Source organism: Herpailurus yagouaroundi, unplaced genomic scaffold, assembly GCF_014898765.1.
Source record: "Herpailurus yagouaroundi ecotype Mexico unplaced genomic scaffold, PumYag 162, whole genome shotgun sequence".
Classification (NCBI taxonomy): domain Eukaryota; kingdom Metazoa; phylum Chordata; class Mammalia; order Carnivora; family Felidae; genus Herpailurus; species Herpailurus yagouaroundi.
Window position 1 is genome coordinate 32617301 of NW_024412403.1, and position 14792 is coordinate 32632092.

The 14792-nt window shown below is 36.2% G+C and overlaps 1 protein-coding gene across 9 annotated transcripts in view; it reads right to left on the bottom strand.

The window, feature by feature from the left end:
• Window positions 1-14792, bottom strand: part of ROBO1 (roundabout guidance receptor 1) — a 1150898-nt gene that overhangs the window by 313087 nt on the left and 823019 nt on the right. The gene's annotated exons all lie outside the window — the stretch shown is intronic.

The window sequence follows — 14792 nt, forward strand, 5'->3', positions numbered from 1 at the left end:
TAAGCAAAGATTAAGCTAAATTACACAAATTTATGCTACTTATTTTGCCTTGGTGCCATATCAATATAAGTATAGTTTGTGGAAGGTGGTAAATTAAGTTGTTTTATATCTAGAAATATGATTAACTTTATAAAATCTGAACTTCCATCATCATTCTTCAGCCACAATAAAGAGAAAAGAAAGTATATTTAAGAAAGACTGTTAAAACTCCAGTCTGAAGAAGTCCTTAGTCATCTTGAACCTTTAAACAGGCCTTTGGCATAAACTCAGATCATATCCCAGTAAGATAATTTCTCTGGGGACATATCGTTCACTCAGCTTTGAAGGATTCCACTTAGACAGATTCATCTGGCCTATTAACAATTCTAATTCAAAGAATCCAAAGAAGGAAGCAAGCAAAAAGGAAATAACTGTTTTTTTTTTTTCCTCAACCCCAACTCTCAGCTTCCATTCAAAAAATATCTTCCTTCTTTTTATTCTTCCCTATGTGAGTTCTTATTCATGTTGTTGAAGATCAGAGCTACTACACAACAGAGCCTAAATTGTTCTGTGATTGTTATATTTTTTTAGGTACACACCACAGGTCTATGCCAGCAGCCCCATGGGCATTCAACACACATTAACTGATGGTAATACTTGAAAATAAGTTAAATATTAAGAATTCATGTTGTGAGCACCAAAGTCTGTTGGTAGGAGATTCTGAATCAACTCTGAAAAGAACACATATATATGGTAAACCGTCTATGGAAAAATTGTAAAACAATTCTAATTTATTCCTTCTTCTACAATGTAAGGTTAAATTATGTTAATGACATTTACATCTATAAATGGAAAAGAAATCAGTGAAAACCCCATTTTGCAAAGAGAAGTAGGTAAATATTTTGGAATGCCTATGGTCCATAAAAGAGTCAGAGTATTAAAAGTGATGAGAGAAATGTGTGAAAACCAATGATGGAAGAATGGCTTGGGAAAGTTATTAACTAGAAAAAGTTCTAGCATGGAAAACGCAGTAACTTGCTGGTTATTAAACATGGTTCAATTGAGAGAACTAAAAATAGCTATAAATTTTAGAGAACCATTTGAGGCTTTTAACACTTGAAGATAAACCATCATCCCTTATTTGGCAATTTGTGTGTTTTGTTTCATGTAAATGGGCAGCAATCTTTCTTTACTCAGTGTCTGCTTACTCTTCAGGGTATAAAAAAATCACCAGGCAGGGCAGCCAAAAGAAATAAAGCATCAGCTCAATTAGATCCTGGCTTTCCTTCTTGAACTTTACAAGTTCAGACTGTTGACTGTTCATTTGTCTTCTCAGCTGCCTTGTAAGGAGCCAGAAAATATACCTATGAAGTTGAGGACAATGTACCTATATATACAACCTTCATACTTTTAGGAAACCTCATGCAGAAAAGAAATCTCATGGACCCTGAGCCTATCACCATAAAACATTCAGATATGAAAACAGAAAGTACCTGGCAATTGTCCTAATTTGGTGTATGTCTAATTCTCCACCACGATGTTTCTGTAACCAATTTACTGATCATTTTTTATGCTTCTTTCTGGAGCAGAGGAACATTACAACATTGACATGATCTTTCATATACTTACAAATACTGTACCAATTTTAGTGAAAAAGTCAATGATACATTGACAACATGTTATCTCTGCAACTATCAAATCAAAGTAAATTAGGACTACTCCCTCTGATACAAAGTTTATGTCATTCAATACTATCAATCTGTGTTTGATTTTCTCAAGGCTTATTGTATCTGACCCTCAGGAGATCATGGTCACCTGAGCTTCAAGCAGCCCCAAGTGCGTCCTCAGAAGTGATGCTTCCCTCTGAGCAGGGGAATTCACACATTTTCTAGGTCAGATAATCCAAGACCAGACTGAAATACTGGGACTTTCACATCACTGAAGCTTATTAGCCAGAGATGAGTAACTCCCAGTTTTTAAGTTGAAGAATTACATGCTGAATCTGATAACATAAAACAACAAGATTAAGTATAAATTAAGTAGAATCAAAGTAAACGACCCTAACAGAAAGCTGAACACATCACAAGAAGGGTCTCATCAACACAAGAGAAAGGGAAGCAGCACGTGTTCACAATGCAAGCCAACTGAAGCTTTACTGCTTCCCAGCTATTTACTTCGTGGATTGTCTAGTCAATATCCAGGCTTTAAAAGACTACCTATGTCATGTCAGAAGATCCCACATATTGATCTCTCCTGGACATACCAGTCATGTTCTTTTAAGGGGTCATATTAGGAATGGTTTCTTGACTCAAAGTCACTTTATCCTTTCTTTTTTCAAGTTTATATTTAAATTCCAGTTAGTCAACATACAGTGTAATATTAGTTTCAGGTGTGGAAGTCAGTGCTTCATCACATGCAACACCCAGTGCTCATCACAAGTGCCCTTCTTAATGCCCATCACTCATTTGGCGGGCCCCCCCCCCAGCAACACTCACTTTGTTCCCTGTATTTAAGAGTCTCTTATGGTTTGCCTCACTCTCTGTTTTTATCTTATTTTTTCCTTCCCTTCCCCTATGTTCATCTGTTTTGTTTCTTTAATTACACAGGAGTGACAGAAATCACTTAGTGTATCACAACAAATTGAGGAAGATATAGGTTAAGTTTCTTAAGCCTTATTAAAAAAATAATAAAGACAGAAAGAACACTGATCAACCATCAATTTACCTCCTCCTTTTAGCCCATCTCAAGTTTTAATTGGGAAGCATATTTTTAAGTATACTAATTTAATGATAGCTCGGTTTGTCAATAATGTATAAATATCAAAGCCATAGCTTAATCCTAAATGCAAAATGTACAGATATTGAACACTGACTGCAGCTGAAGAAAAATGTATGATGTTCATGTGTGAAAAGGATTTGCATGTACAACATTAACATTTTACTGGTTCTTGTCTGTAACTACAGATTAGGAAAACAAATAGAAAAATACAAACTGAAAATTGTACATTTTAGTACCTACTGCCACATTAACAGTTATTTTACCAAAGGAAGTAAATGTATATTATGCTTTGGTCTTAGTTTGTGGGAAGGTAATTTTCTCAAATATAAAATGAATTTGTCTTAAGTTTCACATCAGTGTGAGAAGAAATATAGCATAAGGATCACGAGCATGATGGTTATTTAAACCACCTGGGCCTTGATTTCATCTAAAAAGTAAGGGTAATAACAATACGTACTTCACTGAGTTTTTGTGAGGATTAAGTAAATTAATAAATATAAACAGTGTTTGGCACAGAGCACACACTCACAAGTAGTGGTTATTATTACAGTTAACACGGCCTTCCACCTCAACTTCTTCTTCAAATTAAAAAAAAAAAAACATCGTAGCTTATATTCTATAAGGTTTTAATAAGAGCCAATTTATCCCACTAAGTTAAATATAAAACAGAAATAAGTTATGTTTGCTTGAATATTAAAATTCAATATTCTTCTTCCTTTGGGTCTGTTCAGAATTTCAGCGGCGATATTCCACACACATAAACACAATTTCCACTGCTAAGTACTCTCTCTATGGTGCTTAAAAAGCTTCCAAACAGCCAGGAATGTACTTAAGCCGTTTGATTAGCCCCTTATGTCAGATAAATGAACAGTTTTTGTAAACATTAAGTGAAATACGAGTCATTTGAAAGGAGAGATTCTCTGTAGTACAATAAATGTCCCAAAAGGAATGTCTCTGAAATAATAGGATTTTGTTCTCAAAATAAGTCCACCTTGGAAAAAGTCAGAATTTGGGGGACATTAGTATAAAAAGAAGAGGGTTATGAGTGGCAGGATACAAATGGGTGTGTTTGCATGCATCATTTGTAACAGTTCACTTGCACAAAAACACACTTAAACAGGGAGCAAAATCTGGCACAGTTAAATTTGCCAAACAACTATCAGATAAAGGGAAGATACAGCACAGATGAAAAACACAGAAATGATCTCTAGCCATCTAATGAATTAAACACATAAAAGACAAACTAGGTTTCCACACAATTATAGGCATGTAAGGCTAGTCAATGGAATGAATGCTGTGAGAATACGATCCAAAACTAAGGCTAACGTTGTCCTTCAGAAATAAAAACCAAAAAAATTATACCTTACAGAAACAGTTCTCCCACTCCCACATCCCACATCCCCAAGCAGAAATGTCTGGGAAAACATAAAGGAATGTACATTCTTCTTTTTTTTTTTAAGATTTCATATTTTTTATTTCTTTATTTTTTTCATTTTACGTGTGTGTGTGTGTATATATATGTATATATAATGTCTATTTATTTTGAGAGAGAGAGCATGCATGGGTAGGTGCATGAGTGGGAGAGGAGCAGAGAGAGAATCCCAAACAGACTCTGCACTATCAACCTGATGTGGGGCTTGAACCCACAAACCAAGAGACCACGACCTAAGCCAAAGTTGGATGCTTAACTGATTGAGCCACCCAGGTGCCCCTAAGACTTTAGTTAAGTAATCTCTCCACCTGACATGGGGCTCGAGCTCACAACCCAGAGATCAAGAGCCACACTCCTCCAACTGAGCCAGCCAAGCACCGGAGGAATGCCCCTTCTGAAAGCAGGCTTATCATCCCTGCCAAATATGATCATGGCCAACATTCACTCACTAATTTCCCCTAGACATGCAAATCCACATTTCCCGGCTAAAAAACTAAAAAAAAAAAAAAAAAGTCAATAAAAAATACACAAAGTCTCATGAAAAAGCATAATTTTAAAGAAAGTTTCATAGACATGGTCATCATAGTGAATTAAACTTAAAACCTTCTCCCTTTCCTCTCTTCCTCTCCTCTATTTTTATAGAACCACAGCCTGACTTTCTTCCAGATACGAAGATTGTACAGTTCTGCAAAAGCATAAGAAATATCAGAAGTTCTAATGATATCATTGATTAGCTAGTAAAGATAACCCCCTCTTATCTGTACAATGCCTATCTCTGACTGGTCCAAATTACTTTCCAATAGTTAGCCAATTATGCAATTATTACATAAGATAGCAAATTGCATTGCTTATTTATAGATAAGCAAATGAAGTCACAGAGGTTAGGAGGTATTATCAGGTCCTTAGGAAAGTCCCAGAAAATCAATTCCAAGCATTAAACTAGCATAACATCCATTCACCGAACATTCCAGAGACTTGCTTAGGCATTGTTCTAGATCAGCAGTGATAAAGAGTGACAAGCTCCTGGTCCTCATGCAGCAGACACAGCAAGAAGGGAAATCAATGGTAAACAAATGTATATCATTAATCACATGATCCCAACCCTATCTTGTTTTTTGTATGTTTGTCATTTATTGCTAAAATGACAAAGGGCCGGATTAAGATCCATGCACATAGCATGGTAGGTTACCATTGGACAAATTCCAGGTTCTTGAGCTGAATGGGAAAACAACCTTTGACAGACATGTGTAACTCTACTCTACAGTAGCCCCCCACCTTTGTACCAAATCAAAAGGCTTTTAAGGGGAGAAAAGATAATGGGATTGGGAAGAGAGGAATAAGATAGTACTCCTTGTTCCAGAAGAAACTAATCTTTCAAGCTATCATTTCCACTCATCAACTCAAGTTGCCTATGAAATATGTCCCTCTAGGTCCTGGGCCTCTTCACCTACATGAGCATCAGGAACTCAACAGCTTTCACTGTGAACTGATTGCCCAAGGTCCTCAGATATGTGAATGACAGAAATAGTTGCATGAAGTAGAGACTTGACCTGTATTCAGTGGATTTAGTGACTTATATTTTCAAATGCGTATTTTCATATTGGTAAATAGTTTATTTACAACATCTACATGTTATATATTTAATATTATAGGCATATGGCCTGAACTTCAGGGGGACAGGGAGCTGGGGGAATGAAGTGATTCTAAATGTAATCAATTCTGTTACTGAGCCAAAAAAAAAAAAAAAATTACACATTATAAAATATATTACTTTATAAACTGAGGAAATGGTGCTTTTGAATAATAAAACAGTGAGTGATTATAAAGACATGTATACTCAAGTTTTCTAATATACACTTAGCATCTCAAAATGTGACATAGTTACATCGAAACTTGAATCTGTAAAATAATTTCAAATTAAATATTAATCAAAGGCACAATTCTACGAAATCAATTTCATGCATTGCCATTTTAAAGGATGAAGGCAAACTGAGGTATAAATTATTTATAAGAAAAAAATAACCCACAATAACATTGAGCTAATTATCACAGTAACTGTAGCATTTCAGGGCAAGAATAGAGGAAGAGAATTTCTTTGTTCATATTTTTCCTAGCCAAAATTTCATGAATAAATCATATGCTTCAACCCTATTTTTAAGAATCTAAAGAAGATTTGAATCTGACATTTTTAAAAACATTAAAAAGGAGCTTTAACTGAATCCATAGCAGCATGTAAAAATATTTCCTCAGTTTGTGTGCGTGTGAATTTGAATGTGTGTGTATACTTTCTGACTTCAATAAAAATCTCTTTAAAATTGGAACCATGTCAGTGCAGCCACTATGGAAAACAGTATGGAGGTTCCTCAAAAAAACAGAACTACTATAAGATCCAGCATTTCTACTTCTGGGTATTTATGAAGGAAATGAAATCACTACCTTACAAAGATAACAGCACTTCCCTAGCCAAGGCAATGGAAACAACCTAGGAATGAACAAATAAAATAAATATGGGGTATGTTTGTGGAAGGGTATATGTGTGTGTGTTTGTATGTGTGTATATATACATGCACACGATGGAATATTATTCAGCCATAAAAAGAAAGGAAATCCTATGGGGCGCCTGGGTGGCTCAGTCAGTTAAGCGTCCGAGTTCGGCTCAGGTCATGATCTTACGGGTCGTGGGTTCGAGCCCCGCGTCGGGCTCTGTGCTGACAGCCCGGAGCCTGAAGCCTGCTTCTGATTCTGATTCTGTGTCTCCCTCTCTCTCTGCTCCTCCCCTGCTCATGTTCTGTCTCTCTCTGTCTCTCAAAAATAAACAAATGTTAAAAAGTATATCCTGTCAGATGCAACAACATGGACAGATCTTGAGGGCGTTATGTTAAGTGAAATAAATGAGACAAAGAAAGACAAACCAAACTCCTAGAAACAGAGTACAGACTAAGGAGTACTAGAGGTGGGTGTGAGATGAGGGCAGAGGGGTGGGGCAGATAGATGAAGGTGATCAAAAATGACCAACTTCCAGTTAAAAGATAAGTAAGTCCTAGGGACTATAGGTACCAATACTGTGTTGCATATCTGAAAGTTGCTAAGGGAGATCTTAAAAGTAGATCTTTTTTCTCATCACAAGAAAAAACTTATGATTATACGTGGTGAAAAATGTGAAACTTACTGTGGTAATCATTTTGCCATATACACATGTATCAAATCATTATGTTGTATACCTGAAAGTAATACAATTTTATTTAAAAAAAAATTTTTTTTTCAACGTTTATTTATTTTTGGGACAGAGAGAGACAGAGCATGAACGGGGGAGGGGCAGAGAGAGAGAGGGAGACACAGAATCGGAAACAGGCTCCAGGCTCCGAGCCATCAGCCCAGAGCCCGACGCGGGGCTCGAACTCACGGACCGCGAGATCGTGACCTGGCTGAAGTCGGACGCTCAACCGACTGCGCCACCCAGGCGCCCCAACAATTTTATATGTCAATTGTATCACAATAAAATTAATTAAATTGCAACCGTTTCATTTAAATTAACAACTTTCTGCCCCTCCCCCCTCTTAGTAGCAATGCTATAGCTTAGACAATGGTTATCAGCATAACTGAGTCAGTCAAAAGAAGTAGTTACCAATGTAAAGGACTGTGTTCTTCTAAGGTCTAGGCTTTATGTCTTACTTACTTTAAACAAAAAAAGAGTGTTCTAAAATTTTAAAATATTTAACATGGTTGTTTTATACTTACATGAAAAATATTTATATATATAAATATAAATTTATATTTATATTTACATGAAAAATACTTATATTTTTTAAGCTAATTTACCTTGAGAGAAAGAGAGAGAGCAGGGGAGGGGAAGAGTGAGAGGGAAAGAGAGCAAGAGAGAGGGAGAGAGAGAGAGAGAGAGAGAGTCCCAAGAAGGCTTTACACCATCAACGCAGAGCCCGATGTGGGGATCGAACCCAAAACCAGAAGATGATCACCTGAGCCGAAACCAAGAGCCGACCGCTTAACCAAATGAGCCACCCAGGGATCCCCAAAATGTTCATGCTTTTAAATATTCATACTAATGTGAACAATGTTTTATTCTGTTAATTTTTATATCTAACACCATAAGAGAAAAATCTAAATTCTAAAGTTTTTGGAAGGATTCTCTGTGGTTATGCCTCACAATCGATGTTCAAGCAGTGTATATTAGATTAGTAATGCAAACATTGGTATAAAATTTTAAACTATACATTTAAGTGTTTAAATCTAAATCTAAATGTTAATGAATAGTTTGTTCCAATGTGGGGGGGGGGGTGATACTTACTTCTCTTGATATATGTTCATACATATTTCTTTTTCAGTATCTGTGCAAGTATCCACTGTTTAGTTTAAATTCCAAAACTTAATTTCATTCTATTTAAGGTATAATAAATTCCATGGTCTGAGTTAATGATCAGAATATGGTATTAAATAAATGAATGTTATACTTGAAACTCTTTTCAGAAAAATTAGCTGAGATACAGTCACAGATTTAACTTGCCACTGGAGTTGATTCTAGAAAAAAAAAAAAATTCTACATAGAAGAAAAAAAAAAGGTGAGGCATAAAACACACCAGGCTAAAAAAAATAGATAATGTATGTGGTCTCTCATTTCTACTGGGGAAACAAAATGCCAAATTGCACATTAGCACCTTCAAATATAAAGAAACCTTTTTTTTTTCCATTATTGTTGGTTGGTAGGGATCATTATACAGAACTGTTTACTGACAGAGATTTAGTAATAACACCCCCTTTGTGACCTATACTAGGTACAAGTTACAGTGTTTAGAATTAAGTGCAAGGGATGCTTGGGTGGCTCAGTTGGTTAAGTGTCCCACTCCTGATTTCAGCTCAGAGAGTGATCTCACATTTCGTGGGATTAAGCCCCCAGTTGTGCTCAGTGCTGACAGCGTGGAGCTTACTTGGGATTCTCTCTCTCTCTCCCCCGCCTCCCCTTTTCCTCCTTCCCTGCTTGCAGGCGTGTGTGCTCTCTCTCAAAATAAATAAATAAACTTAAAAAAAAAAAGGAATTAAGTGGTAAATACAATCTAATTACAATACAGGAGTTACATAATATGATAAAGGAATACAGGGTGATATGGGTAAGGTTAAACTTGATGTGACAGTGGGAGGGGTAGGATGTGCAGAAAAGGAGGCTAAGAGTAAAGGATGGGTTTTCTGAACTCTGAAATAATAAATATTTTTTTTTCCAGACCAAAGAGATAGGGGTAGGAGACCATGAATTTTAGGCCACTAATGCCAGGATCACACAGACCCTTGCAAATCATTTTCAAGGGTTTAGATTTTAGGGGCATTGGAGAATCTCTGAGTGAACAATCAAGAGGGACAGATCAGATTTTTACTTGCAAAATAGTATTACAGTTATGTAGTTGAGAAATAATGGTGACACAAATGAGAAGAATAGTGAGAGGAATGAAGGTAAGTGGAAAAATCCTACAGCTATTCAAGACAAATCATCAGCAAGACTTGAGGATCAACTGATAGGAGCAGATGGAAAGAAAGGAAGAAAGAATTAATCTCAAGTTTCTAGTCTGGAGAGCCAAATGGATGGTGGTATCCCTTTCAGAGCTAGGAAAAACTAGAGGAAAGGCAGGAATGGAAAGGAAGATGGTTAAGTCTCATATTGGACATTTCAGCTGGAGATACTACCAGGATCTCCAAATGGAGCTAACGGTGAAGTCAAGGCTAGAGACAAGAGAACAGGGAGTGAAACAGGACAATAGTTCTAGAAGAATCCAAAGAGGTAGGTGTGGTCATCCAAGGCAAACCACAGAGCAAAAAGAGAAGAATAAACACTCCAGGAATTTGAACATTTCAGCTATAAGCCAAGACTAGTCTAGATATAAATAAGAAGAAAATCAATAGCAGGTAGATGGTGGACCTTGCTAGTTGGCTAGTGAACATCCATTTTTCTGTTCTTCCTTTTAGCAAAATACCAAATGTTGTTTGGGGAAGAAATGAGCTACTTAAAAACATTTCTCCTTACTAAAAAGAAAACTGCAGGCTCAAGATAGAGTCACTTCCCCAGGACAGCAAACCAAGACTTAATTGTAGTTTCAACCTCTCCAGGAAAGGAATTTTAAGCCAATAAATCTGAAAATTTCTGGTCAACACCAATGAGGTAATCTGTCACAGGGGCCCTCTCCATTCCCCAAAGGAAGATGAGGTCATGTGTATGATAAGACCCCCTGCCCTTCCCCTGATGGAAGGTGACCTTGCCTGAAACAATCCTTTCTTTTCTTTTGCTAATAACGACTGGCCCTACCCTCCTTCCTATAAAAACCTTTCATTTGTTGATGTACTCCTGGGAGCATCTTTCTACTTGCTACAGGGATGCTGCCTGATTCATGAATCACTTAACAAAGTATAACTCCCTTGAATTTTGTTTTTGAACACCATACATCTTTGAACCTAAAGGTGGTCATGTGACATAGGTCTAGCCAATGAAATGTAATAGACTTCTACTGGGTGAAGATTTCCAGAAATTTACTGTCTTGATAAAAAAAAAAAGCAGGGGTAGGGGGACAGGGATAGCTGCTGATTTTTTTACACTCCTCCTTCTAGTACAGCACAGAAAGGTGATATTGAGAGGTACAGCCATCAGCTTGTAACCACAAGGAAGAAAGCCACATACTAAGGCTGGCAGAGCAGAAAAATAAAAGGAAGCTGGATTCTTGATGGCTTCTCGGAGCTGCCATACTTCTGTGGTACAGCCTTCCTCCAGAATCAATTTTAAACCCGTCTGGTAAATTGCCTGACTTTAGTTACATGCAGCAGAATGTAATCCTGATCTAGCTGGGTGCCATGAAATTCTGGGAAAGCGAACGTTTCACAAAGGAGGTCAATTGTGTCAAATGCTTCCAAGAGGTAAATTATATCCATTATAGAAAGCAAAGTTTAGAAAGCTGAGGTCAAGACTATTAACAGTAACAGGATATTAGTGAGAGAAAAGGGTAAGGCCACACACACTGCTGAGCACCTCTTTGCAAAGTTTTGGTAAGCACCATATTTGAATTGTTTGGAATATTGAATGGTCCCCTGTTATAGCCTTCAACATACTGATGTAGGAGAAGAAAACATCCCTGGAAGAAGGAAAAAAGAAATAGAATAGTATATCATAATCTTACTCTTTTGCTCTTGAAACAAAGAAACCATGTAGGTAAATAACCACAAACCTGAACCTGAGATACTCAGACACTTTTGAAAATGTACATCCACCCACAAAATACCAAACACTACTTTTCATCCAAAATGCATTCTGCGAAAACAAATTGTTTTCTGAAAAAAAAAAAATTGGCATTCCATATAAATGTGGGAATTGTAGTAACTTAGATCTCCTACTCATGTTTCTTAGGATTCATCAATATTTTAAACCCTCAAAAGTCTTATAGAAAAGAGATATGTTTAGAAATTTGTTTAAAGACTTATTTTACAAATTATTTTTTGACAGCTTACAGAAATGCTTCACTGGAACACATTTTGAGAAAGGCCACAATGAAATATTTCAATGCTGGCCATGCCAATGACAATAATTCTATAAGCCCTCAAAAATATATTTATCATAAAAGACATACCATGCACTGATATATGAAGACTATCTATCATTTCACAAATATTTATACGGATTTTAAGTACACTTATGTATAAGAGGATTGACTCTGGGAACAAAAAACTCATCTGAATGTAAGCATATGTGGCATTAGTTTGTCAGCCTTTACTTATCTGCAATGAAGAGAAACATTCTTTGGAACCATAGTAATGTGCCTAATACAGTAAATAGCACATAATACAACAGCTACCATTTATATAATGCTTGTCAACCAGGCACAGTTCTAAGCCCCTTGTATATATCAACTTATTTAATCCTCCTCAAACCTCTCTAAGGTAAGTAGAAGTAACGTCCCCTTTTTTTACAGGTGAGAAAACTGAAACATAAAGAGCTTAAGTAAATTCACCAAGGTCATAAATGAACATATACTGCATTTGTGGAGAACAAAATTAAGGACAGAATTAGTTGTAACTAATTCTATACAAATTATATATGTGCAAATCTACACAAAATATATATGTGTATACATATATACAAAATATCCATGTACAAATTCTATTTGTAACTATAAAGAATGTTCACAATGTACTCTATGGATAAAAACCTTTATACAGGGTTAAGGGAACCCATTATATTCAAACAACACAAACTCCTCTTGGAATAGAACATAAGAAATGTATGGTTATTCACCTGGGGTTGATGATTAAAATTTTAAGAAAGGCTTAAAGAATTATAAACCAACATAGCTCAGAAGGAACAGAGACTTAAGTGGTACCGGGGGAAGGAAGGAAGGAAGGAAGGAAGGAAGGAAGGAAGGAAGGACAGAAGGGAAAGAAAGAAAGAAAGAAAGAAAGAAAGAAAGAAAGAAAGAAAGAAAGAAAGAAAGAAAGAGAAAAAGAAAGAAAGAAAGAAAGAAAGAAAGAAAGAAAGAAAGAAAGAAAGAAAGAAAAGGAAGGAAGGAAGGAAGGAAGGAAGGAAGGAAGGAAGGAAGGAAGGAAGGAAGGAAGGAGAAAAAAAGAAAGAAAAATATTACAGAGTATGACCACAGAATTCAAGTTTTTAGTTTTTGGTGATTTAGGCAAAAGATGAAAGGAAAGGAATTAAAGGCACCTGTCAACATGCTCTCACCCCACCAGCCACAAAAATATTTCTCCTCTCCTTTGGAATTTTGGCTCATTGCTACTTTCTTTCCTGAGGTAGTCCCAAAGGAAAATATGCTATAATCGTATTTTCCAAGAATTCCCTTAAGCAAGATTCAACAAGGTTACGACCTGTCATACACTTTCATTTTAGAACTAAGGGAAGTCACCTGAGTAAGCTATGACAAGTGCCGAGTTATGTGATCAAAATGCTCTCGGTGTCCTTCTCCATCAAACACAGACTCCTAATCCATTTTCTGGTGTCTGACAGAGATAAGAATCTGATAAAATGGTAACTTAATGTGACTCAATCTAGATAAAGTACAGTATCCTGTGGTAAAGAGATATAGGGTGATAGAGATTGAGAAAGAGTATAAATCCTTAGGGGGAAGGGATGTCCTTTCCCATTTTGTTTGAAGTATCTGGCTTTTCTTCTAAGTTTTACTCCATTATTTACTGGATAAGATTAAAAATGTCCCCATTCAGGCATACTAAATAACTTGGTCATAAACTTTTATTCCTCTTGACAAGTGTAAAATGTCACAGGCACTATTAAAACTTCAATTTAGACCTTAGGTTAAATATGACTTAAAATGTTACTAAAGCTACAATTTCCACTCTGGAAATACTAAGAGACTGAGATTAAAACAGTTTTATTATACTTAGAAACCTAAATTAAACAACAGATATAATTTATCAAAAATTAGGCCCCACTTAATAATGACTATCTTCAAACATATGAGCCGCTACATTAAAAAAAAAAATGGCTTTTCTGTTATCAGTTAGCATGTAAAATGAAAGAGATTTCTACGGAATAGGATTTAAGTAAGTTAAAGTAATAACTTTGTGTTAACATATGCTGATGCATGTAAGGGGTACTGATGATGGAGGGTAGATAATCTTTAGCTCTGAACCTCTTTTAATACAACAAATGATCTTTAGACAATTTAAAAGTCAGAGGAACAGATTAAATGACTTCCAAATGACCCTTCCAGCATCATTCTATTCTTATTAATAAATTCCAGTTTTTCCATAGTTTTAATTCTAGAAAATGTGAAGTAAAAAATTATATACACACATGGCATTTCACTTTTGGATTAAGTAAATACGACCTTCCTTTGAACTTGCTTCAAAACACCTAAGATACAAGTTCATGCATTACTTTTCTTGGTAAACAATGTTATGGATACAGATAAAGCTTTGAGTGTCCTATTCTCTGCTTAATATCCCACTGTCTGTAATTATTCGTACATAGCCAACAATTTTCTTTTCCTTCTGCATCCAAGCAAATGTATTTTTCTACTGTTCCAAGTTTAATCCTTACCATAACCACACCCCCACCCCAGCCCCCAGCACATACTCTCTCTCTACCTTTCTTCTGCTTACCTCTCTCTCTTTCCCCTTGTCTGTCTTATTCCCTATCTTCTCTCCCTACTTACTTACTCTCCCCTCTTCCTTCTCCCCTGCTCTGTCTCCTGGAGTCTCTCCTGTTATTCTGGATGTGTTTCCTTCAGTGTACCTCCTGTGCTTTTCTTTCTGTGTGTTTCCTTCTAATTCTGCCCCTGACTTGCTAGTCTCCTATACATCCTTTTCCACTCTCCCCTGCCCTCTCTCCTGGTTCAGAAATTCAGTGTAATTCACCAAAAATCATGTTCTACCTGCTTCTCTTAAAAACAAACAAACAAACAAACAAACAAACAAACAACAACACTGGATTTACATTCCAAAAGGTGTTGTTGTTGTTGTTGTTGTTGTTGTTGTTGTTGTTGTTTTGGTTCTAGGGGATGAACAGGGGTCTATGAACTCTAGCGCAATGTAGAAGAGTGCTTCTCAAATTTGAATTTGCAAAAGCCACATTGTAATACTGTTAAAA